We start from the raw sequence: 26,944 nt of genomic DNA on the forward strand, positions 1-26,944 counted from the left end.
GAACTCACCAACCGCGAGATCATGACCTTAGCCAAACCCAAAGTTGGTTGCTTAATCAACTGAGCCACCCAGACACCCCTCAGGATTCTTAATTTAAGCAACAGAATCCAACTCTGATTTCAGCAAATAGTGAAATGTTAGTAAAGTAACAGAATTGCAGGTACCGCTAGAGAACACGTCTTGGAAACAGGCACACATAAGTAGGCATGGATCAGCCAGGAATAGAGTAAAATCCTGCATGTACACCACAGCCTGCTCTACTACAGCTGGCTCTGAGAGCTGGGCGCTGCTGCCCCAGTCTCTCTGCTACTCTTGCACGCCAGCCAGCACGCAGCTGTGACCACCAGTCTCCAGAATGCATTTCCCAAAGCCCTGATTCTTTCTATCACTACATGGGGATTCCTCCTATGGAACAAGTATAACTAGTTAAGCCTATGGGCCTACCCTTAATTGCCAAGTAGGTTAGGAGAGGAAATCCTTGCTCTTTTCAAATTATTAGAAGGTTTTCACTGAGTCTCACTGAGATTCAAGGTAAGTAACTCCAAAAACATCAAAACAGGGTTCTGCTGCTAGGTAGACAAAAAAATTGTAGATATTTCCCATACCATTTCGTAACATCATACTTGAAACATATCAAGTAGATAGCACTGTGAGGGAAAAGAACTCTCTATATAGGAAATCTTGAAACTTATTCTTTACCTGAGATACACCTTTAATGCTAACCATCATGGTTAGAAATCTTTCTAAAATAGGGGCGCCTGGGTGGCTCAGTTGGTTGAGCCTCTGACTTCGGCTCAGGTCATGATCTTTCGGTCCGTGAGCTTGAGCCCCGAGCTGGGCTCTGCACTGACAGCTCTCTGTTTCGCTCTCTCTCTGTCCCTCCCCAGCTCACACTCTGTTCTGTCTCTCAAAAATGAATAAACATTAAAAGAAATTCAGAAGCCTTTCTTTTTTTTTAACGTTTATTCATTTTAGAGACAGAGAGAGACAGAGCATGAATGGGGGAAAGTCAGAGAGAGAGGAAGACACAGAATCTGAAATAGGCTCCAGGCTCTGAGCTGTCAGCACAGAGCCGACGCGGGGCTCGAACTCACGGACCGCGAGATCATGACCTGAGCCTAAGTCGGTCGCCCAACTGACTGAGCCACCCAGGTGCCTCAGAAGTCTTTCTAAAATAGATTATACATTCTCTTACAGGTGACACAAAACAAAATTTAAACTGTGTTACTGGAATCATCAGGAAGAGCACTTGCCATAAAAATAAAATAATAGTTATTGAGATCCTGATAGCCTTCCATTATTCCATTAAAAAGTCCTCCAATGCTAAAGGTCTATTCTACTGTGCTTTATACTTTTTCTCCCCCTTGGCTTCCAATTTATTCAGTTATAGCCCTTTTTAGGAGTCCCATTTTCTTCTAATTTTTTCTTCCTAATCTGTTACAGGTTGGAAAAAAAATGTAACTTTAAGAATTGACTCACACTGCTGGTGGGAATGCAAACTGGTGCAGCCACTCTGAAAAACAGTATGGAGGTGCCTCGAAAAGTTAAAAATAGAACTACTCTATGACGCAGCAATTGCACTACTAGGTATTTATCCAAAGGATACAGGTGTGCTGTTTCAAAGGGGCACGTGCACCCCAATGTTTCTAGCAGTGCTATTAACAATAGCCAAAGTATGGAAAAAGCCCAAATGTCCATCAACTGATGAATGGATAAAGAAGATGGGGTGTGTGTATATATACACACACACACACACACACACACACACATACACACACACACACACACAATGGAATATTATTCGGCAATCCAAAAGAATGAAATCTTGCCATTTGCAACAATGTGGATGGAACTAGAGTGAATTATGATAAGCGAAATTAGTCAGAGAAAGACAAATATCATATGACTTCACTCATGTGGAATTTAAGATACAAAACAGATCAACATAAGGGAAGGGAAACAAAACTAATATAAAAATAAGGAGAGGAATAAAACATAAGAGACTCTTAAATACAGAGAAGCTGAGGGTTGCTGTAGGGGTTTTGGGTGGGGGGATGGGCTAAATGGGCAAGGGGCATTAAGGAGGACACTTGGGATGAGCACAGGTTGTTATATGTAAATGATGAATCACTGGATTCTACTCCTGAAATCATTAATGCACTATATGCTAACTTCTACGTAAATTTTTAAAAAAATTGAAAAACAAATAATAAATACATAAATAAAAAGAACTGGCCTACAGTAAATTAAAGATCCTACATGGTCTGAGCCTTGGGCGTTCTGTATGACTAAAGTACATAAATTCACTTGACCATCATCTTGAATGCTCAAGGGGCAGTTGTGTTTATTTCAGTGTTTCCCAGTTATCCTAGTGACACTGGGAAATATGATCTCCAGGTGCATGAAGAAGGAAAGAGAAGAGATTTTCTTTGGCAAGGTTCTATGAGAGTTGTTTAAAGACATTGTCCATTGAATCTTCACAATCCTTTGGGGATAGGTTTTACAAACAGAGAAGGCTGAGGCTCAGAGGTATTATGATAGATTAAAAGGTGGAGTCTAATCCCCTTCTTGAATTTTGGCTGGACACTGTCTCCCCCTTGATGAAAAGAATGTAAAAGAAGGGACTTCCTGGAACTCCTAAGGCTAAGTCAAATGAAATTTTGCAGCTCTGGCCTAGATACTTTGGGATACTAACTACTCTGGGAAAAGCAAGCTTCTATGTAAAAGAGTTCAAGTCTCCTGACTTGATGCTGGAGACACCAAACATTAACATCCTGTTCCATAGCCCCAGCTGAACTCAGCCTTCCAGCCATCTTCAGTGTGGTGCCAGACATGACATGGCCCTCACAGCAGCCCATCCACCACCAGAACACCACTGAGAAACAGCTAACGCCACATGCAGATAAGGAACCAACAGCTGTGTCCCCTCGAATTTCTGACCCACAAAATTGTGACATGTAATAAAATGTTCATTGGTTTAAGCCATTCAGTTTCTGGGTAGTTTTTTACACAGCAACAGATAACCAGAGAAGACATTAAATCAATTGATTGGTTCCTTTAGTTAACTTGTGTTCAAATCAAGAGTCAAACTCAGATAGTTTAAAAATTTTTTTTTTCAACGTTTATTTATTTTTGGGACAGAGAGAGACAGAGCATGAACGGGGGAGGGGCAGAGAGAGAGGGAGACACAGAATCGGAAACAGGCTCCAGGCTCTGAGCCATCAGCCCAGAGCCCGACGCGGGGCTCGAACTCACGGACCGCAAGATCGTGACATGGCTGAAGTCGGACGCTTAACCGACTGCGCCACCCAGGCGCCCCAAACTCAGATAGTTTTAACATCAAGGCCTATAATCTTCCCCTTATTTCTCAGTGCCTACAGGGACAAAGTAGGATATTTATACTTCGAAACTATTTTTTAAATAGGAAAAATGACAATCTCTTTATTAACACCTGATTTTTGCATAAAAACTTATAGTTTAAAAATATTTCACACTTTCTTATGATTTCTTTCATTCTGATAACCATCTATTGAAATAAGTCTTATTATTTCTATTTTGTAAGAGAAAAGGCTACAAACAAATGAAACTGTTCCTCCAATATAGGTTCTATGATTCCAAAAGGGACACTGTTTCCATTAAATGAAAACATTTTTCCATCTATTCCATACGTAGTCCTCTCTAATGAAATTTTTAAACACAAAATAATCTATCTTCAGTTTGGATTCCAGTGTAGGACTTAGTGCTATTGCTAACTTCATGCCAAAATAAAACTTCAGGATGAGAAAGCAGAAATTAAGGCCAAATAAATTAATATTGTTACTTTCAGTTCCAATTCTTACTTTAAGTTTTATAGTATCCCATTTGCAAAAGTCGTCCCTCCCTACATTACAAGGTGTTATCTTGCTATTGAGCAGAGAAATCTAGAGAGCAGTTCAACAAAATGTTCATTAGCCTCCTCATATGTTAAAATTTGATGTTAAAATGTTAAAGTGATGTAGAGGATGGCAGTGGGAATTGATATCAACACTAAGTTCCGTCCTTGCCAATTAAAACATTACACTCTTCTTCCTGACAATTCTTTTAGACCCTAGTTGATCTCCCGTGTTCCTTTTTATGACTGGTCTTACTTGCCTAAAGACCATGAAATCAAAAAATGAATTAGAAGTTTTAAAAGCAATAGGTATTTCTTTAAAGCTTCATAGTATACTTTGTACTCTTTTGTGAGTTTAAAAAAAAAAAGCCCTTTTTAAGATATCATTAATTGCTTTAAAACCTTTTCAAAATTGAGCAAAAAAAAAAATTCTAAATAAGCCACAATAAAAAATCAGCTTTAATTTACATGGTTTTTCATATAGATGTTGGAATAGATGTTGCCCACTGCCATGTCAAATCCTGCCTTATGATACTGATTTCACTAACAAATATTCTCAGTCATCTTCTACAGTTAAAATCCAGCCAAAACTTTTGAATTCAGTTGTTAGTACTCTGCACTAACTTGCTGTGAAGAGCAGATCTAGAAAATATTCAGGTAAGGGGACCTAAGACAGAATCCTGAAATGATAAAAGGAAGAATTGGGTATTATTTGAGCAATTGATAAGAAAGAAAACCCGGAAGTTGTAAAGAATAATCTCCCTAGGATGGTAAATTCCATTTGATTGAAGTGAAATTCTACCCTAAGGATATAGACTAAGGAGATGAAATACAAAATGCAAGTAACAAAACATCTACCTCTTATGAGGTTGAGCTTACCCTGAAGTATCTCTGCATCTTGGCAAGATCTCCTGAATTATATAACATCCATCAGTATTAATTCTTGGACCTGAGTAATCAACAGTTACTCATCTTTAATTTAAAATTTTCTCTTTAGGGGCGCCTGGGTGGCGCAGTCGGTTAAGCGTCCGACTTCAGCCAGGTCACGATCTCGCGGTCCGTGAGTTCGAGCCCCGCGTCGGGCTCTGGGCTGATGGCTCAGAGCCTGGAGCCTGTTTCCGATTCTGTGTCTCCCTCTCTCTCTGCCCCTCCCCCGTTCATGCTCTGTCTCTCTCTGTCCCAAAAATAAATAAACGTTGAAAAAAAAAAATTAAAAAAAAAAAAAAAAAAAAAATTTTCTCTTTAAATTTTCCTTCTTTTTTTAATCCTTAAGTTTGGACCACTCCATCTGCCTCAATTAAATATATACTTTTCAAAACAATTTGGACCATGACCAAGTAAATATAAATTTCATTATGGAAACCAAATGCGGATTTCTCTCATTTTTCAAAGAGTGCTACACAGTAATTTCATTAATGCTTTTTACTTTGGATGAGAAATTTTCTTATATACTCACAAATACAGACATCAGCAAAAAAATTTCGTAAGTGGAAATAGATGATCATGTTGAAAATGTAGCTACTGGCTTCACTTATCTTTTTGTTTTCCAGTATTTTCATATTTTTATTGTTATAATGATGTATTTCGAATGCAGGTCAGACATCTTTTTTAACTGTTTCAAAAATATTCAAATATTGATCTTCTAACTCTGTGGGTATTATAAGGAAATCCCTAGATATTTAGTACAGGAAAAAAATCCTAAAACTGAAGGACATGAATAAGAAAACAGAAAAAAAACACAGATGGGGGGTGCAGAATTAAAACACCATAGGTTTTCTAATTCAGAAAAACAAAACACTTTTAAAATAAGAAAAAAATATTGTTTAAAACCTACACAAAAAAATACATAACCATCTCTGTTCCAATATCCTCAATTGACTGCTGAGTAAACTGAAGTCTTAAAACATTCATTAACTTACCTGAAGTTTTAAAATTGGAGTAAAATCTTAAGACTACTATCTCGATATAAAATGGAATCCCCAAGACAAATGGAGTGTCTCAAGTACCATATATAGATACTGTTACAGATCATTTATGTATACACATACTCAGCAAGCTTAGGCAAATCATAATAAAGTCCTTTTTTGACCTCTGTTGACTCTTTTCAGTTTTTTCCATTTTAATTTTTTGTGCTTATTAAAGCAATGCCTGTACAAGATTAAAATGTTAAATAATGTATACCCCACTTCTACTCATCCAATTTCATTTCTCCAAAGGCAACATGTTGAAACTGTCTCTATTTGTAGTTCTTCAAGTCTCCTTATATCTCTAAATAATATACTTATACTAATACTTATCAACATTAGGCATTACACATGGAGTTCCTACTAACCACAGAAACATTTCAGCCCTTACGTGAATCTTACACCCACTACCCCCTTCCTTCTATTCCCCATGCCAACCCTCTGGTAGAGTTACATTTCTGTTTTTAGTTCCCCTATTATATGTATGTTACCTTTTATTTATTCCACTAACCACATAGTCTATCCTAGCTCCATACTTATGGAAATATTATCACTCTCATCCATTCCCTCACTTCTGTTTGTCTTCCACCTTCAACTTCTGTTATCTGCACCTTCACTTTTTTTATTTCAAATTTTTATTTAAATTCTAGTTAGTTAACACATAGTGTAATATTAATTTCAGGAGTAGAATTTAGTGATTCATCACTTACATCTAACACCCAGTGCTCATCACAGCAAGTGCCGTCCTTAATACCCTTCACCCATTTAACCACACATGCCCCCCCGCCCTCCTCCCTTACAACAACCCTTAGTTTGTTTTCTATAGTTAAGAGTCTGTTTTATGGTTTGCATCTCTCTTTTTTTACTCCCATGTTCATCTGTTTTGTTTCTTAAATTTACATATGAGTGAAATCATAAGGCATTTGTGTTTCTCTGACCGACTTATTTCACTTAGCATAATACTCTCTATCTCTACACACGTCATTGTGGATAGCAAGATTTCATTCTTTTTGATGGCTGGGTAATATTCCATTGCATACATATACTATATGTTCTTTTTTTTTAAATTTTTTTTAACGTTTATTTATTTTTGAGACAGAGAGAGACAGAGCATGAACGGGGGAGGGGCAGAGAGAGAGGGAGGTACAGAATCTGAAACAGGCTCCAGGCTCTGAGCAGTCAGCACAGAGCCCGACGCAGGGCTCGAACTCACATACCGCAAGATCGTGACCTGAGCCGAAGTCGGACGCTTAACCGACTGAGCCACCCAGGCGCCCCAATACTATATGTTCTTTATCCATGCATCAGTCAATGGACATTTGGGCTCTTTCTATAAGGTTGTTGTTGATTATTCTGCTATAAACATCAGGGTACATGTGTCCCTTCAAATAAGTATTTTTGTATCTTTTGGGTAAATACCTAGTAGTGCAGTTGCTGGATCATAGGGTAATTCTATTTTTAACTTTTTGAGGAAGCTCCATACTGTATTCCAGAGTGGTTACACCAGTTTGCATTCCCACCAACAGTGTAAGAGAGTTCCCCTTTCCCCACATCCTCACCAACATTTGTTTGTTGTATTGTTGATTTTAGCCATTCTGACAGGTGTGAGGTGATAGCTCACTGTGGTTTTGATTTATATTTCCCTGATGATGAGTAATGTTGAGCATCTTTTCATGTGTCTGTTAGCCACCTGGATGTTTTCTTTGGAAAAATGTCTAATCATGTCTTCTTCCCATTTCTTTATTGGATTATTTGTTCTTTGTGTGTTGAGTTTGATAAGCTTTTTATAGATTTTGGATACTAACCCTTTATCAGATATGTCATCTGCAAATACCTTCTCCATTCTGAAGGTTGCTTTTCAGTTGTGTTCATTGTTTCCTTCACTTGCACCTTCACTTTTTAAAGTTTTAAGGTTGATAATGTGTTCTTCCACTGCTTTTTCTATAGGTTGATTCAATATGTTTTATATGAAAAAAACAGCATTTACATTATTCGGACTACATAAATATTTTTCACTTAAGTTTATACAGAATGTCATTATTGTTCTCTCAAACAACTAATTTTTTTTTTACTTTCTAGGAATCTCTAATTGTCTTTATTATCTTCTTTCCTTTTCTGCCTTTGTCTTGTTCTTAGGTTTACCCACAGCTACTGAGGCTGTGCAATGCATGTTTTTATTTGAATATCTTCTGACACCCTCCATTCTCCTTTTCCAGTCAAGTAAACTTTTTCTAGTTCTGCTTCACTGAAATCATCTAGGGGTTTCATGTCATTGCTCTTCAGAATTGGAGCTAAACTGAAGTCCTGGATTACATGCATCCCTTCTTCCTTTACTCTCTGACTTTATTTAAGCACATCCCCCAAGGAGCTATCAAAGAAACAGTGTGAAGAAGTAGGTTTTCTGAATTGAATAAAATATCTGTATATTTGCTTAATAGTTTGATGAGTAGACATTTTGAGTTGAAAATATTTTCCCATTTGAGGTTGGAAATTATTGCTTCTTTGTCTTCTAGGAAGCAGCATTACTGGTAAGAGTTCTGATTCCAACTGATCCCAACTGATTTCAAGTATTGGGTGACTTTTGGAAAGATTTAGGAGTATCTCCTTATTCTTTTTTGAAATACCACAATATGTCCAGCATTATTTCTTTTTATTTTTCCATCATGTTTGGCATTAAGCCTTTTAAAAATGGAAACACACTTGTACCCCAATGTTTATAGCAGCACTCTCAACAATAGCCAAATTATGGAAAGAGCCTAAATGTCCATCAACTGATGAATGGATAAAGAAATTGTGGTTTATATACACAATGGAGTACTATGTGGCAATGAGAAAGAATGAAATATGGCTCTTTGTAGCAACATGATGGAACTGGAGAGTGTGATGCTAAGTGAAATAAGCCATACAGAGAAAGAGAGATACCATATGGTTTCACTCTTACGTGGATCCTGAGAAACTTAACAGAAACCCGTGGAGGAGGGGAAGGAAAAAAAAAAGAGGTTAGAGTGGAAGAAAGCCAAAGCATAAGAGACTCTTAAAAACTGAGAACAAACTGAGGGTTGATGGGGGGTGGGAGGGAGGGGAGGGTGGGTGATGGGTATTGAAGAGTGCACCTGTTGAGATGAGCACTGGGTGTTGTATAGAAACCAATTTGACAATAAACTTCATATATTGAAAAAAAATGGAAACATATTCCTTATAATAAAGTCTTAGGAATTATATTTTAATATCATATATGCTGTCTTTAATATATTAACCGGTCTTGGTTTTCTCTGGTTTTTGAAACTCTTGAATTAATACTCTCTATCTTTCATCTTTCCTTTCATGTTTTATTTTTTTTAAGTTTATTTATTTATTTTGAGAGAGACAAAGAGAGCATGCACGAGTGCAAGCAGGGGAGGGGCAAGGAGACAGGAGAGAGAGAATCCCAATGTGGGGCTCAGTCCCACAATTCTTGGAAATCATGACCTGAGTCAAAACCAAGAGTCAGACGCTCAACTGAATGAGCCACCCAGGCACCCACCTCTCATGTTTTCTATCCCTTTTTTAAATTCTCCTTGTGGTAGACTGCTTCCACTTTATTTTGAAGCCTTTTATGAGACTATTTGTGCACTATTCTTATTTTAGGGGTGTAATAAATTTTCCATTGTTTTGATGTTCATAGACTTTATTTTTCAAAGTTATCTTCTCTTACCTGAAATATCTCTACTTCCCATAGGGATGATTCTTAAATTTGATCGTGGACACACAACCATTGTCTCCCAAGGAAACAAAAGTCATATTACCTGCCCTAGTTATTACCACTCAGCTCTTCCTTTTGTATACAGAAGTTTCTGTTTGTTTTTGTTTTTGTTTTGCCCTTGTTTTTTCACCTTATGTTTTTTTTTTCTTTTTCTTCTTCTTCTTTTTTTTTAACCAGGGTTAAACACCATGCTTCTAGTCATTCTGTGCTCAAGTATAGGTGAAGTAAAATGTTACATTTATAGGCATACAGGAGGTATAATTAGTGTACTCTGATAAGATTAGTATTTAATGTTCATTTTGAGTGTTCATTCTGATTAGTCATATGTATTTTGTATCAGTAGTTAAGTATTTCCATTATGACTGCAGAAGAGAGCCAACTAATGCCACTGACTTAGGATTCACTTTTTATTCTTGCCATTCATTTGTCTTGCAATCTTGTTGTCTGCAACCCTCTTCCATGATGGAACTTTTCATAAATATTTACACTGGAATATTCCATTACTCCTGTTCATCAAGAAACTCATCCATCTGATTTCTACTTGCAATACATGTGTTGAAATACCCTGATAGCCTTACTCCTATCTTCTTCATTGTTGTAAGTTTAAAAGCTTCTTACAGCTTTATCATCATTTTACTGGAATCTCAGGAAGAAAGGGTACATTCCACATAAGCTCAATCTATAGCCTTGAAGTATAAATTAAAAATTATCTACTATCTTAAAATAAACTGTAGTTTGATAGTGACTATCAAACTATAAAATATAACATACTCATGTGTTCAGTTATAATAAAAAATGCATGTTAGTAGTGATATTTCATTATAAAATAAAACATACTCGTGTTCAGTTATAATATAAAATGTATGTTAGTAGTGATATTTCAGATGCTGTGACACATACAATTAGAGAGAAGTTTATAATACAAAGTATTCCATGACTAGTGTAATTTAAGGCAATATCTGTGAGAAAAATACTCTTTCAAAAATACGTACAGAAGAGAATTGAACTTCTATCAAGGTTTTAAAGATTATAAATGGAACTAGGAATATTATGAATCTGATGAAACTAATGATATTTACGTGTTTTAAAATGATAGAAGAAAATGGAAGAGGAAACTAAGGAGCTGAGGGAATAACTAGGGGGAAGGAATTGTTAACAGTAGGAACAAAAGGAACAAAAGAATTGAAAAGAGAATATCAGCTCATCAAGCAGCTGGAAGATGGAATATACAAGATGATGGTGAGAGGCAAGGCAGTAAGATAAGTTAGGGCCATGTTGTGGGAGGCTGGACTTTAGGAGAAACAACAGGGATATGCAGCAATTTGCTAGAGGGTTCCTTATTCTCTGGAAAATATTCCAGAAGCATCAAAGTAAAGAATGTAATGGTAAGGATTTAAAATATTATTGAGGGGCTCCTGGGTGGCTCAGTTGGTTAAGCGTCCAACTCGATTTCAACTCAGGTCATGATCTCACGGTTCGTGGGTTTGAGCCCCACGTTTGGCTCCTCACTGTCAGTGTGGAGCCTGCTTTGGATTCTCTCTCTCCCTCTGCCTTCACCCTGCCTCTGCTTATATGCATGCTCTCTCTCAAATAAATAAATAAACTTAAAAAATACTATGGAAATATAATAATATTGTAAATACATTTTACTATAAAATATGAAATACCAAAGGCATTTTAGATGTGGAGATGGCCACTATATTCTTCTGAGAATAACTGTCTTTAGTAGTTAGGGGTATAATGATAGAAAGGTTTGAGAGTCATGGCTATAGTTTTATTTTAATGAGTAGACAACACAGATCCAAAGAGTGGTATCATCAGAACAGTGCTTTCGTATGTCTAATATGGAAGCAGGATAAAAGATGGAGTGAAAATGGGATAGGCTTAAGGTTCTGGGACACTTTGCAAGCCCAAGGTAGAAATAATTAAAGTTCATGTAGAACAGTAAATTATGGATAGAATGAAGATATAAAAACATATTCATTATAAATGATGACTCCTTCAAACTTGACATATAGCTACATCTGGGGAGAGAGGAAAAGTCTGGATAATCCATAAAGTATGCCGGTGTCACTGATGGGATGACAGGAGGAGGTTTCTAAAGTGACATTTTGGTTTGGGGGTTATATTGCATAGGGATTTAATGTTATATTTCTTGTGTTTATAAGATTAGTAACATTCTGAGAAATAAATGAAAGTATCCTTAGGAAGACACTTCATGTTAGCAAAAAGGAGCGGATATTTTGTGTGAATAAGATGATTCTGTCAGTGATTTGCCAATTAACCTCAGAACCAGTAACTTAGAACTTTGTAGGAAAAGTAGAGGGATACGTACAGAAATGCAAGTACAGTGCAGTGGCAGACGGTCACATTAAAATTTAAGGTGGGAAGGAGGGTGCAGTGGAATAATTAGCCCCTCCTTGTGCCTGTAGCAAGGAGCAGGCTACAGAGGAGTAAATAAATCAGAGTTCTAAGGAAAATCGAGCAAATCCTTGAGGTAAAATAACATAGAAGATTAAAGTATTTACATATAGAGAGCAATAATGCTTCATTGCAGTAATCCAGATATTTAAATCACCTCTAAGAGCTTATTATTTTCCTATATCTTGTTTCATCCTGGGTATCATATGTATTAAAGGAGATATCCATGTTTATTTGATGCTATTGAGATATCATTTGAATAAAACTCTTCCAGAAAAAACATAGGAATATAGTTTTGCTCGAGAAATAATGTGTCAGGGGATTCAAAGGAAAGGAATTTGAAATAAGAGTCAGCAGTTCTGGCTTTAGTTCTAAGCTTCTACTAACTAGCTGTGATTTTTGACGAAGTGGATGTTAGCGTGCATTCATTCATTTAATAATCACTAACTGACTAACTAGGTGTCTACTGTGTTCCAAGCTCTGTCCTAAGAGTCTAAGACAGTCCTGCTCTCATGGAGATCACATTCTTGTAGGAAGATACAGAAGTAAAAAGTGAACGTAACACATAAGTATATTTAGACTATGAGAACATGGTAAGTGGACAAAATTAGAAGTAGAGCAGAGTACAGGGAATTCAGAGTGCAGGAGTGCAGGGAAGAAGTGTCCATGTGTAAGGGAGAAGCCAGGATAGGTCTTATTTCAAAGAAGCCAAGAGGAAAACCGGGAGGAGTGGGAGTGAGAGGGATGCTATCTTCATATTACCCAAGGACCTAGCTTACTTAGCATTACTATATAATCAAATTCTAATGTTTGGTGTATATAAATATAGTTATTTAATTAATCTCTCTGTGCTCAATTTTCTTCTCTATAAAATGAAGGCAGAAAACCAGATCCAGAGTTATCTAAGTAAAAATAGTTAAGACATGACACAATGTATAAAGTCCTTCAGCCCATTCATAAAACAGCCACTTTTGCTGATACAGGAAGAGCAAGGAGGACTAACTATTGTGTAGGATATGAATGGAATTGAAATGTGCTACTAGATCAGGGTTTTGTAACATTAATTAGCTGTGAATTCAAATTATCAAGGCAACACCTAGATTTTTTAAAACAAATTAAATACAGGGGCACCTGGGTGGCTCAGTCGGTTAAGTGTCTGACTTTGGCTCAGGTCATGATCTCTCAGTTCATGGGTTTGAGCCCCGTGTCGGGCTCTGTGCTGACAGCTCAGAGCCTGGAGCCTGCTTCGGATTCTGTGTCTCTTTCTTTCTCTGTTCCTCCCCTGCTCACGCTCTCTCTCTCTCTCTCTCAAAAATAAACATTTAAAAAATTAATAAAATAAAAAACAATAAAAAGAAGAAAAGAGAGAAAGAAACTGGAGAGAGAAGCCTCTCATTTGGAGAAGAATGCCAGATAAAGAATACAAAGTAAGAGTGGTAATCAGAAAAACGATCAGGGGCGCCTGAGTGGCTCAGTCGGTTAAGCATCCAACTTCGGCTCAGGTCATGATCTCTCAGTTCATGGGTTTGAGCCCCGTGTTGGGCTCTGTGCTGACAGCTCAGAGCCTGGAGCCTGCTTCGGATTCTGTGTCTCTTTCTCTCTCTGTTCTTCCCCTGCTCACGTTCTCTCTCTCTCTCTCTCTCTCTCTCTTTCTCTCTCTCTCTCTCTCAAAAATAAAGATTAAAAAAAATTAAATACATTGGATAAAGATAAAATAACAGGTATGGTAAAAGTAAATTTTGTTTTCTGAAGTTTCTGCTTCATGTATATGTGTTAGTGTTTGTGTGTATAATTGGTCACCATACAAAGATTTATCTTGGAGAACATAATCAAAAAAGCTTAATAGAGATTATGCAGAGCCTTGAAAGTGTTAAGATTTTGGAAAGCATAACACAAATGAAACTATTAGGCCCACTCGGGGTAGCTACAGAAAGCAGATCATAAAATTGTTAGGTAGCAGGTATTATGCACACCATAAGAAAAAACTTCCTAACAGTTCCATCAGGTCAACCAAGCAATTGGCTTTCCATCACTGGAAGTTGGATGATCAACTGTCAGAGATGCTGTAGGAGGATTCTTGCATCCTCTGGGGACATGAACCTTAAGGAGCAAGACTTTGCATCAGGACACGGAGAATACAAGGATGGATGGTAACAGCATTCCCCATCAGGACACTTGCAATTAAATTTAGTTTTAAGTCATGCACATGAAAAATATCAATAAACAACCAATAGAAAACCTGAGTGATACAGATTGTAAATTTCAAAGATAAAGAAGATTACTTATTTATCTTCTTTTTTATTTATATTTCCTTGGTGGACCAAGGAAAGCTTGATAAGAAAAAAGGAGTTTTAGCTGAATATGGAGCCAAAGGTGGCCATCAATAGTTGGGAAAAAAAGAGTACCCATCAGGAAGAGACAAATTCAAATGAGATGAGATGAGCAGATACAGCCTGTTTGGTGACTGTAGATAAACCCACTTAGCAGACTAATGAGGATAGGAACCTCACTGAGGCTTGGAAATTTATAAATTCAGAAGTCAAAATTGGGTCAGATTTTGTGGTCATAAATATAATTATATATAATTAGAGTTGTATAATGTAGAAAGTAAATAAGAAAAGAATAAATTTTTTACTGTCCACTGAAAAACAATTGGCCAGAAATTAAAGTGACCTAGGAAGGTCAGATGTGGAAGGCTGATTTTGGGTTATGGAACTGCTTTTTTAGTCCACTGGCCATTGAACATTCTGACCAGTTAATTACACCTGTGGTCATGCTCAGGAGCAAGAAGAAGCCATGTAACTGAAGCAGTGATGAACTCGGGCTCTGACTCAGACTGAGTACAAATCCAGATCTGATCCATACTAGCTATGTGAGCTTAAGTAAGATATCTAACATTTCCAAGCTGCTATTTCTTGACTTGTAAAAAATATTACCTGTATCACAAGGCTCCTTGAATATAAAATGGCTCAACATCATAAGCTTATTGACATAGAGAGGACATAATAAATTGCAGCAAAACAGCCCTTCATGTGGTGAAGAAGAGTGAAAAAGTGTAGTGATTTTTGTTACATGAATAACATGTTCTCATCTTTGAGAAACTCATGGTCAGAGAGTATTAACTGGTAAAAACATAAGCAGAAATGAAATAAATTGTAGCTAAGAGAACAGAAAGCTAAGAGAACGCTGAAGTATTTGCAGAAATAACAATGGTATCTACTGCATACTTATTATTTAATAGATTTCATATTCCAGACCCTATACATACACTAATTGATTTAATACTCATGACACTCTTTAAGGTAAATATTATTTATTACCTCACCATTTTACAAATGAGGAAGCCTAGGCACAGAGAGACTACACCACTTATCTAGAAAGACAAAGGCAAGTGGCAGAGGCAGGATAAGAAACCCCAGTAGTCTGACTCGAGTCTATGCTCCTAATTACACACCATACTGCAAGCATTACCCTTAAACTTCTCTTTTTTCCAGGCCCTTTTACATGACTTTTGGCAAAGTGCATCCCTACTGGGGGTGGGGCAGAAGAGAAAAGATGACAATGGATAATGATCATGAACACAAAATAGGGATCATATATATATGGACACAAAATAGATGAGGGCCTGTCAGCAGACAGAGGACAAGAATGACCAGTATGGAGCAATCGTCATCATCATCACCATCATCATCAAAACAACTGCTTTTGGAGAACCTGGTGGCTCAGGCAATTAGGTGTCAGACTCTTGATTTTGGCTCAGGTCAAGATCTCACAGTTTGTGATGTGGAGCCCTGCATGAGGCTCTATGCTGACAGCACAGAACCTGCTTGGGATTCTCTCTCTTTCCCTCTCACTCTCTCAAAATAAATAAAAATAAAAAACTTCCTTTGGGGTGCCTGGGTGGCTTAGTCAGTTAAGCATCCAGCTTCAGCTCAGGTCATGATCACACAGTTTGTGAGTTTGGGCCCCACATCAGGCTTTGTGCTGACAGCTCAGAGCCTGGAGCCTGCTTTGGATTCTGTGTGTGTGTGTGTGTCTCTCTCTGCCCTTCCCCTGCTCATGGTCTCTCTCTCTCTCAAAAATAAACATTAAAAATTTTTTTAAACTGCCTTTGATTAAATATTGTGTGCCGTTTTCGCATTTGTTCTAACCTACAAATAATAATCCTCATTTTAAACATAATGAAACTGAGGCACAGAGAATTTAAGTATCTTGCCTGAGTTCCCACAGGTAATAAATGGTGATGACAAGAGACCAATCCAAATGTGTCTGATTTCATAGTTTTATTTATGGTTCTAGTGGATTATATGGTAAATATGGGGAAAGGGATTTCTTGGAATTTATTTTGACATTTGGGGAACAATCCTTCTAAATTTATTCTTTTTTATAGAACTGTAGTATTGGAGTATTTTTTTTGTCTAAAACCACAGACACGAATGTTGCAGGTTTTCTGAGGTTGGCAAGGCATGGCCCACTATAACGCGTAGTCTATCTTCTTGAAAATGGTATCAAGCCAGAAAAGGTGAGCTTGGTTTGGAGAACATTCTTCCAATCATATGACTCTGACCTGTGAGGTTACAACTAAAGACTAAATTTCCTGCCTTCTTTGCATAGATGGCAGCTATGTTAGTCTGGTTGAGCTGCCAAAACAAAATAGCAGACTAGGTGGCTTGTAAACAACAAAAACTTCTTTCTCACAATTATGGAGGCTGGGAAGTCCAAGATCAGGGTGTCATTAGATTCAGTGTCTGGTGAAAGCCGGCTTCCTAGTTCACAAACAGCTTTTTCCTGTGTCCTCATATGGTGAGAGAAAAGGGAGGTCTTTGGGGTCTCCATTATAAGGGCAGGAATCCCTGCATGAGGGCTCTATCCTTGTGACCCAATCACCTGTCAAAGGCTTCACCTCTGAATCCATCACATTGAAGACTGGGTTTCAACACATGAATTCTGGGAAGACATGAACATTCAGTCTGTAGCAGTAGAAGTTGTGATGTTGAATTGAAAGGAGCTCTGAATATCAGTTCACAAACTAAAATATTCAGGAAAGACTTCTTAATTTTTCATATTCAATCAGTTTACTTCCCACTGGTCTCTGGGGTTACATCTAAGTTCGAAGAACTAGTTTGGAAACATTCCTAGTAGTCATCAACCACTGTGGCCTCTGTCTACACAGACATCCTCCATCACATCTGGTCTTCAGTCCCTGGTCCTTGTGCATGCATCAACTCGCCATTTTTTTCTGTAAGACTTCTCAAGTTTTCCTTTCCTCCCTCCAGACCATCAACAATATTTTTAATCTAGACTTTGAATAGAAATTCTTCCTCTAAATCATCGTGAAGACTTCCATGTCCTTACCTTGGCCAGGAAGTAGATTAACTTTTCTCTGCATTCTTTTCTTTCCCTAGGCAATAAATGCACTAAACTCTAATAATAGAATGGGGAAGAAGGAAATTTCAGGGGAAAATTTTAATAGTATTTCAGAAAGTGTTTCCCACTGTAAGTTAGGCATCTTCTCCTTTTCCTTCCCAAGGGCTTAAGTCAATTAGTCAAGTGATATTAAAACAAAACAAAACAACAACAAAAACAAAACAACAACAAAAACAAAGAACACTAAGCACAGGGGAAAGCACGATGTAAGCACAATACATTCATCTATTTCCATCTCATCTACTAAAGAGTAGGTATAGCAATGTCTTGATATGCACACTATTACCTTATACACATTCCTACTTTATTTTAAAATGAAACTTAAATAAAGGCTACATAATGTTCCTCAGAACAGCAAATACCAGCAAGTCCTAAGAGTCCAATTTGAGAATTCTTAGTTTAAATAGCATTCCAACATTGAAATGAACACTGCTTAAATTCTGTATTATTAAACTTTGCTCACATGGGAAGTGACTTGTGTCTGAGCCTGAAGTTATTTAGCAATCACTTCTCATTGCTCTGATAGGTGTGCATACGATCAGTTAAGATTTCTTTCCAGGGATGATTCCATAAAGGCTGACTGGCAAATTAGAGCTTTCTCATCACTCAACCATTTGGAAAAGAGTGGTTATTTTCTATATAATCAATTCCATTAGCCATTTTGATGGTCAATAGCTGAGCAATTCATTGAGCAGTAATCAGTTAGATTTATTTGTCTGAGGCACTGAAATAATCAAAATACTTTTTCAACCTTCTATGTCATATATCAGTTTAATTCTATAAGTGTTACAAAATCAAAATTATGTCATAAGAAAATAAAATGAGCTTCTATTCCAAGATAAATATCATAAAATTTATTTCTAATTCCTTAGCCTTTAAAAACAAAGGTTACCACTTTAATAAATTATATCAAGATAAATATAATCTAGGTATAATCTGTAAATAATATAATATATGATGTGTTACATAAATGAACTGAATAATCAAACAAAAATTATTAATCACTATTAAACATAAATCAGCAGTGTCTGAGTTTCAGAGATAAACCAAGTAAACTATATCCTCAGATAAAGCCTCTTTTTTTATACTGAGCCATTTTTTCCTCCTTAAAAAAATATTTTAAAAAATGAGTTGAAATATCGATGTGAATATTACATTTTTTAATTTAGGTAAATAATGCTGATTGGATTATCATTAGAACTCATGCAGTTAAAAGATAAAGCAAATAGGAAAAGTTTTTTTCTGGTTTAAGGTGAATAAAGGAAAAAAATGACAGAATCTTACCAAAAGTTTAAATCAACTTAATATAATCATTGGAAGTACAAAAAGGCTTCATATCATGCCATACATTACCAATGCAAAAGATAGATGGTGATTAAAGATAATCGTTCAAGAAGACTGCAATTGATACATTTATTAAGGTAAAATTACATTCTGAAACCAATTCAAAATGCAACCAGTTTCACCTGCTTCTGAATTTTTTATTCACCTTATGGATATCATTTTTTAAACTAGTTGCTTGTCATTGCTCTCAGATTTTCACCTAATTTTATTTTAAAATCCTTTACACTAGTTACAACCTTGTATTCCAGATCAGAGGCAATAATGTTTTGTCTATTTCAAAAAGTTTTCCAATGCAGTGATATTAATAATGGCTACTTCATTATCTACAGAGACCAAAGTCACAGTAAGTGGAATAAGTGTCACAAGGCTGTACTTAGATGGTTTATAACAGTTCCTGCCCCCAAAGTAATTCCTTATCTAACATTATTGTTATTGAAGAGGTTATATGCTGATAAGTCTTTCAAAGGTTTAGCCTTTGAATATCAACATATGAACTTTAATAATGCACGAGGCACTGAAATATATGAAGATATTAATATTTTTTCAAATGCTATTACAATGAACTCCAAACTAACACAGTTTGAAATTAAAAGACCATGGAATGTAGAAACAAAACTTTTATAGGTGTAGGTGATAAAGGAAGTTCACCACCCTCATGGGAGATGACAGGTTGTGACTTTTTTTGCCATGCAGCAGATGGAATCCCATTTTCAAGGTTACATTCATGTAGTTGTCTAGAGAGTAAAGATTTTTCTACCCTATACGTGGATTTTCGTTCCTTCTGACTTTTTACATTAAACAAACATTTCCTTCTTTCTTTTTTTTAAAAATTTTTTTTCAACGTTTATTTATTTTAGGGACAGAGAGAGACAGAGCATGAACGGGGGAGGGGCAGAGAGAGAGGGAGACACAGAATTGGAAACAAGCTCCAGGCTCTGAGCCATCAGCCCAGAGCCTGACGCGGGGCTCGAACGCGGGGCTCGAACGCGGGGCTCGAACGCGGGGCTCGAACGCGGGGCTCGAACGCGGGGCTCGAACTCACGGACCGCGAGATCGTGACCTGGCTGAAGTCGGACGCTTAACCGACTGCGCCACCCAGGCGCCCCACATTTCCTTCTTTCTTAAGAAAATACCTGCAGAATTTTTTCTAGGCATATGCAAAATTAGGACCCTACTTCATAGTTTGAAATTTACTTACTAACTTAAATGTTACAACTATCAAAATTCTACCTTACTGACATTCCTACATTAAGCATAACTTTTAATACTCCATCTCCACCTGAAGTCTGAAACCCTCGCACTTGACAACATCAATTCTTTTTAAAATAAGAGGGCTGGGGCAGGAGAAGTTGGGAGAGGCTTCATCCACGCAACTGCCAGTCCTGTCCTGAAAAATATTTCTCACTATAATTTCAAATGACAAATTATTTAATGCTCATCACTAAGCACATTCTGACAGAAATTATACTGCAGCCATAAGTAGACCTTCTAACTAATCAGAGGTCTTTAAAATTGCTTTTCAATCAACATTACATCTTTTTCATTTTTCTTTTTTGCTAATTCACTATTAATATTTTGAGACCTAGAACCTTTAAGATAGGCTGTTAGCTGAATACTCAGCCATGTAATTCTGTAAATCAATTAAACTACTTTAAAAATACATTTGTGTAAGCTGGTTACTATATCCTTCAATGAAAGAACTAAAAGAACTTGAGAGTGATACCAACATGTGTTGAGGTGAGTGCCCACAGGAGCCCCTCATCCTGTCTGGCATCAAACATAGCTCACTACCTACCTATAATTTCCCTCTATTAGTTTTCTAGGGCTACTGTCATAACAAAATAACAAAATACCACAGGCTGGATGAGAACAGAAATTTATTTTTCACAGTTCTGGAACCCAAAAGTCCAAGATCAAGGTGTCAGATTTGGTTTCTCCTGAGGCCTCTCTTTGGCTTGCAAATGGCCAGCCTCTTGATGCTTCATCACCTGGGCATTCTTCTGTGCGAGCGAGCCCCTGAAAATTCCCTCTCTTTTAAGGACACTAGTCAGACTGGGTGAGAGTCCATCCTAATGGCCACATTTTAATTACCTCTTCAAAGACCATATCCCTAAAGGTCACATTCTGAGGTACTGGAGGTTAGTGCTTCAACATATGAATTTGGAGGGGACCTAAATCAATCCATAAGGCCCCCCTAAAGTTATACTTGCCAGAAAATGTTGCCAGCATATTTCTGTTTGTATAATGGCAGAGACTTATTTCTTCTTCTACCTACGTGACTTTCTCTACTTCCCTTAAGGGTCCATTCCATAAAGATGTTATGAGATCTTTTATTTGTGGAGAAAGGGGAGTGGACTCTTTTACCAGTTACCAGTCCCTAGAGACAGAGGATCATTCAAACCTGCAGCACCATATGAAGGAACAATACTAAAATAAAATGTTCAGATGTGAATTAAACAATAGTGAAAGATTCCCTTATTGTGGTTTTAAAAATCAGATAAAAAAAAACTATATAATTAAGAGAAAGAAAATTGCAAGAGTCTGCCTTAAAATTGAGCAATCTCTGGCCTGAAAGTCCTCGTGTAAAGGAAAAAAAGTTATGTATTTATGAAATAAGATTAGAAATAAAGTACATAATTTCTTATCTTTTTAATGACCCCAAATGAAATACATTACTTTTTATTTCACAGAAAATGCAATGTACTTGCATAAATCATGAGTTGAAGGCAAGAAAAAAGAAATTCCCAGTTTCCAAGTAAATTTAACTCTAACCCTGCTTCAGAGTCAGCAATCAGTACCAAGCCCTTCATAACCTCTCCAACAAAATTGGCTATAGATTTATACGTTGGGCAGGTGGTCACTGAAATGTAACAAACACTTGTCTTTCAAATTTTCCAATGAAGCAGCTAAATTGGATTAGGTTCCTTATGTTTAATAGCAATGCATTATTATCAACTGTGAGCTTCCTCCTTCTCAAATGTGCCATCACAGCATTTCTGTTCAGTTTTTTTTTTTTTTTAATGCATTTCTTTAATACCCTCAAACAATTAACCAAATCTTCACTTGAGCTTTTGCTGCCAAGGAAAATACAAGTACCATAGTCTCCCAGATTCAATCAGATTTGTCTCCGGTACTGCATTTAATGAGTGCCTTGAATGGTAAATGATCACTTGCTTTGCTAAAACATTGAGATTTTCCTCCTAAGCTTCTTAAAATTTTTAATATAATGTCTGTCCCCCTGGTTCACTACTCAGCTTCATCAGCAACTTGATTGCAATCTCCAGGAGTACGATGCTTTGAAAATCTTTCACTTATTAAATAACACTCTACTCATCATCTTATCAGGAAAGAAATAACACTAGTGACACAAAATTTCAAGTATCCAAGTACATATGGCATTCTTAATTCTCAAATATCCTTGAGTGAACTACGTGCATTATATATTAATTATAGAGGAATGTTTTATTCATCCATTTATTCATTAAATTCACATATTTATCATACAATATTTTTGGTGTCTATTATGACCCAAGTACTCTATTAGAACTTGGAGATACAAAGATGAAAGCGACAGTCTTGAAATGCTTATTCCAATGCCAAAATGCTGACTGTAGTTTGAAGCATAAAATAGGCATAATTGACTACAAAGAGAATTTGTGAGTGTGTGTGAGTACATGTGTGTGTGCCTTCATATTCAAAGAGTAAGCTATAGCTAGAAAACCATAATATTATTAGTGGGTACATGCATCAATCCTTTCCATGGAGCCTACCCACAAAAGCTATCCTTCCACTGGTAGTGGCAACCACCACTTTCAGAACCATGAGCTGTATTTCATTCACAAATGATTCTCATTCAGACAACACACGATGCAAGGATAATTGCTATAACCACATATGTAAATCATTTGAAGCCATGAGCCCATTTATGTTAATAGCAATGTTCTTATTTATTCTGCTTTCGCTTAATTTAGTTAACTGTAAGCAACTACTGACATTCATTACACATGTTTAATTTCTATTCATTTGTATTAATTTTATCAAAAACTATCAAATACCTAGTTTGTGTCAGGCATTATATTCGCAATGAGAATAAATCACTAAGTAAAAAAGTCTTAGACAGGGGCGCCTGGGTGGCGCAGTCGGTTAAGCGTCCGACTTCAGCCAGGTCACGATCTCGCGGTCCGTGAGTTCGAGCCCCGCGTCGGGCTCTGGGCTGATGGCTCGGAGCCTGGAGCCTGTTTCCGATTCTGTGTCTCCCTCTCTCTCTGCACCTCCCCCATTCATGCTCTGTCTCTCTCTGTCCCAAAAATAAATAAACGTTGAAAAAAAATTTTTTTAAAAAAGTCTTAGACAAAGTTTCAGCCTTCTTAGAGCTATCATGGGAGAAATGGGGGGTATTTAAATATAACACGATTTAAAATAAGCTACAATTGTGATAAGTACTAACAAAGAATGGCACTTAGAAGAACTCTAACCAAGGGCAGGAAATCAATAAAGTAGTCTTAGAAGAGGTGAAGATTGATATACAATCTCAAGTAAGAGTAGAAGTAGGAGGTAAAGGAGAGTTTGGATCTAAGGGGAAGGAAGTGATCCAGAGAGAGGGAATGACCATAAGTAATGAGCAACCAATCACACTGAGGAATAGAATGGATGGAGAATACAAAGTAGGAGTGAAAAGTGTGAAAAAAAAAAAAAAAAGAAAAAAAGAAAGAGAAATGCAGAGGAAGAGGATGAATGCCAGGCTATGTTTGGGCCTAGAGGCCATGTTCAAATTTTTGTCTTTACCTTAAGAGCAATGGGAATACATTAAGGTATTTTTTAAAACTAGGTATTTTACTGAGCTATGATGACATACAAAGTCTGTTCATATTTAATGTGATACAACTTGATGTGTTTAAAGATAAATAATACTCCCATGAAACCATCACCACAATCAATGCCATAAATATATCATCTCCAAAAGTCTCCTCTTGACCCCTTTATTCTCTTTGTGCTAACACTTAATATAAGACCTACCTCTTGGAAAAATTTTAAGTATCAGGTGTAGTATTGTTAACTATAGCCACTTGCTATACAACAGATCTCTAAGACATAGTCATTTTGCATCACTGAAACTTTGTGTCCTTTGAGCAACACCTCCCTATTGTCTTCCAGGCCCTGGAGACCACTATTCTACTCTCTGCTTCCAAGAGTTTGACCATTTTAGATTTTTTATAGATGTGGGATGATGTAGTATTTGTCCTTCCGTGGCTGGCTTATTTTACTTACCATAATACCAGGTTCATCCATAGTGTCACAGATGGCAGGATTTCCAGAGATGACAAAGTGTTTAGGTGACATTCTTCACATAATTCTTTGATCATATAAATAAGAATTTTTGAATGTTTACAAATTGCAAATCTGCTGAAAATATTTTAATTCACTCTTATTCAACCAACGAAAACCTTAAATCTTCATAAAAATGTAATTTACTTGAAAACAGTTGTGGTTACTGTTCTTTTCTTTTTCCAAATGCTATAAGCCTTGGTGGGTTTCTTGCAAACACACCTGTTTTTACCCCAAGGGCACATGATTGATTCTCTCTTAAATCAATTATTTTTTCCCAGAGAAAAATCTGTATACAAATAGGAACAGTCCACTTTAAATTAATTAATGTCATGTCGTTTGTCTTCGATATATCTTCCGTAAATAAATGAAAGGAAATCAGTGACACGTGGCAGTACGCTCACTGAATCTTAATCACAGCATCCATTCTCCCACCAACACATCCTTACAGCACTTTCAGCCATTTTCTCTCTGTTCTTTTCTCTGAACTCTGAGTCGACCAGCAGTTCCTGTACATCGGTTATTACTTTGTTCCTCAGGGATTCATAAATGGTAAACACAGCTGGATTGTCAGTAAAGGTCTAATCTGGAAACCATGTCTATCTTCTCTCTTGTAAACTTTTTGGATCCGTGCTAATTCCGTGTTCAGTTCTTTGAAGTGATGTTTCAGTTCAGCCATCATTTTTGGAATTTGCATCAAACCAGCCATATCTTACTGTTTTTACCACCATTTTTTGAGTTTTTCTGAAATTATAATTGAAATTCCCTACATCATAAGATAGTATTGTCTTTTTTAAAATCAGAAAAAATGATGCTTTTCAGTAGGGGCTCCTTTTCTTTTTTCTTTTTCTTTCTCTCATTCTCTCTCTCTTTTTTTTTTTTTTTTTTTTGTTGTTGTTGTTGTTGTTGTTGTTGTTGATCTGAATAGGATTTTTCTTTTAGAGTATAGGTTTCTGCATCAAAATTAATATGCCAACCCCCAAACTCAAAGCAGGGCCTGAGCTGCTCATTACTTTTAAAAGCTAAAATTTTGTGTTATTTGCTAAGTCTTTTTTATCAAAAATTCACATTATTATTTTTATAGTCTGGTGATTATATTTTAAAAATTTTTTTAAGTGTTTGAGAGGGGGAGGGGAGGGGTGGAGGGGACAGAGGATCAACAGCAGGCTCTGTGCTGACAGCAGAGAGCCCACAAGGGGCTGGAACTCACATACCATGAGAGCATGACCTGAGCTGAAGTCAGACACTTAACCAACTGAGCCACCCAGGCGCTCCTGATTCCTTATTTTTATTTATTTATTTTTAATTTTTTTAATGTTTATTTAAGAGACGGAGAGACACAGTGTGCATGGGGAAGGGGCAGAGAAAGAGAGGGAGATACAGAATCCGAAGCAGGCTCCAGGCTCTGAGCTGTCAGCACAGAGCCCAACGCAGGGCTCGAACTCACGAACTGTGAGATCATGACCTGAGCCGAAGTCGGATGCTTAACTGACTGAGCCACACAGGCACCCTGATTCTTTAGTTTTTATATTCTTCTTCCTCTTGTCTTTCCTTCTATTCCTCCAATTCCAACTTCATTCATTGATAGAAGCCTTGTCTTCTATGAAGACTGAGTCAGGGATTATGTTAATCACGAACAACGCATTGCCACATAGTATTTTGTCCCATGAGTCTATATTCAGTGATTTACTTTGATCGCTATTTTCTGCTAAACACAGGATTTTCACTGTTTTCATTGTTTCAGATATCTGGCTTGCATAAATGCTGAGAACCAATAAAATAAAATTGCTTTTATCCTGGGTTGTGTCGTTTAGACATAGCACAGCATTCAAAACTCTACATCTTTTACATATGAAAAGATGTTCAACATCACTAATCATCAAGGAAATGCATTTCCAAACTACAATGAGATATCACCCCACACCCGTTAGAAGGCTAAAATCAAAAACATAAGAAACAACAAGTATTGGCGAGCACGTGGAGAAAAAAGAACACTTGTGACTGTTGGTAGAAATGCAAACTGGTACAGCCACTCTGGAAAACAGTATGGAGGTTCCTCAAAAAATTAAAAATAGAACTACCCTATGATCCAGCAATTACACTACTAGGTATTTACCCAAAGGATACAAAAATACTAATTTGAAAAAATATATATGTACCCCTATGTTTACTGAAGCATTATTTACAACAGACAAATTACGGAAGCAGCCCAAGTGTCCATCAACAGATGAATGGATAAAGAAGATGTGGTATATATACACACAGACACACAATGGAATATTATCCAGCCATAAATAAATAATGAAATCTTGCCATTTGCAACAACATGGATGGATCTAGAAAATACAATGCTAAGTGAAATTAGAGAAAGACAAATACCATATAATTTCACAAATGTGTGGAATTTAAGAAACAAAACAAAGAAATAAAAAGAGACAAACCAAAAAACACTCTTAAATATAGAGAACAAACTGATGGTTACCAGAGGGGAGGTGGGTGGGAGGATGGGTGAAATAGGCGAAAGGGATTAAGAGTGCACTTATCATGACCACTGAGTATGAACAGAATTACTGAACCACTCTATTGTATGCCTGAAACTAGTATAACGTTGCATGTTAACTATACTGGAATTAAAATTAAAAAAAAAAAGAAAAGAAAAAGAGAACAAAACAAAACAAACAAACAAAAACAAAGAAACATTGCTCAAGGCAGTATAGCTGGTGGTGGGGAATCTAGAATTTAAACCCATGTTCTCTCTGACTCTAAATCTGTGATTTTTCCATCATACTACTATTTTCTCATATAAAAAGTTGATTCATAGAAAAACTACATCTTTTAGGTGTTTGTATA

This window comes from Leopardus geoffroyi, chromosome C2 (genome assembly GCF_018350155.1).
Source record: "Leopardus geoffroyi isolate Oge1 chromosome C2, O.geoffroyi_Oge1_pat1.0, whole genome shotgun sequence".
NCBI lineage: Eukaryota > Metazoa > Chordata > Mammalia > Carnivora > Felidae > Leopardus > Leopardus geoffroyi.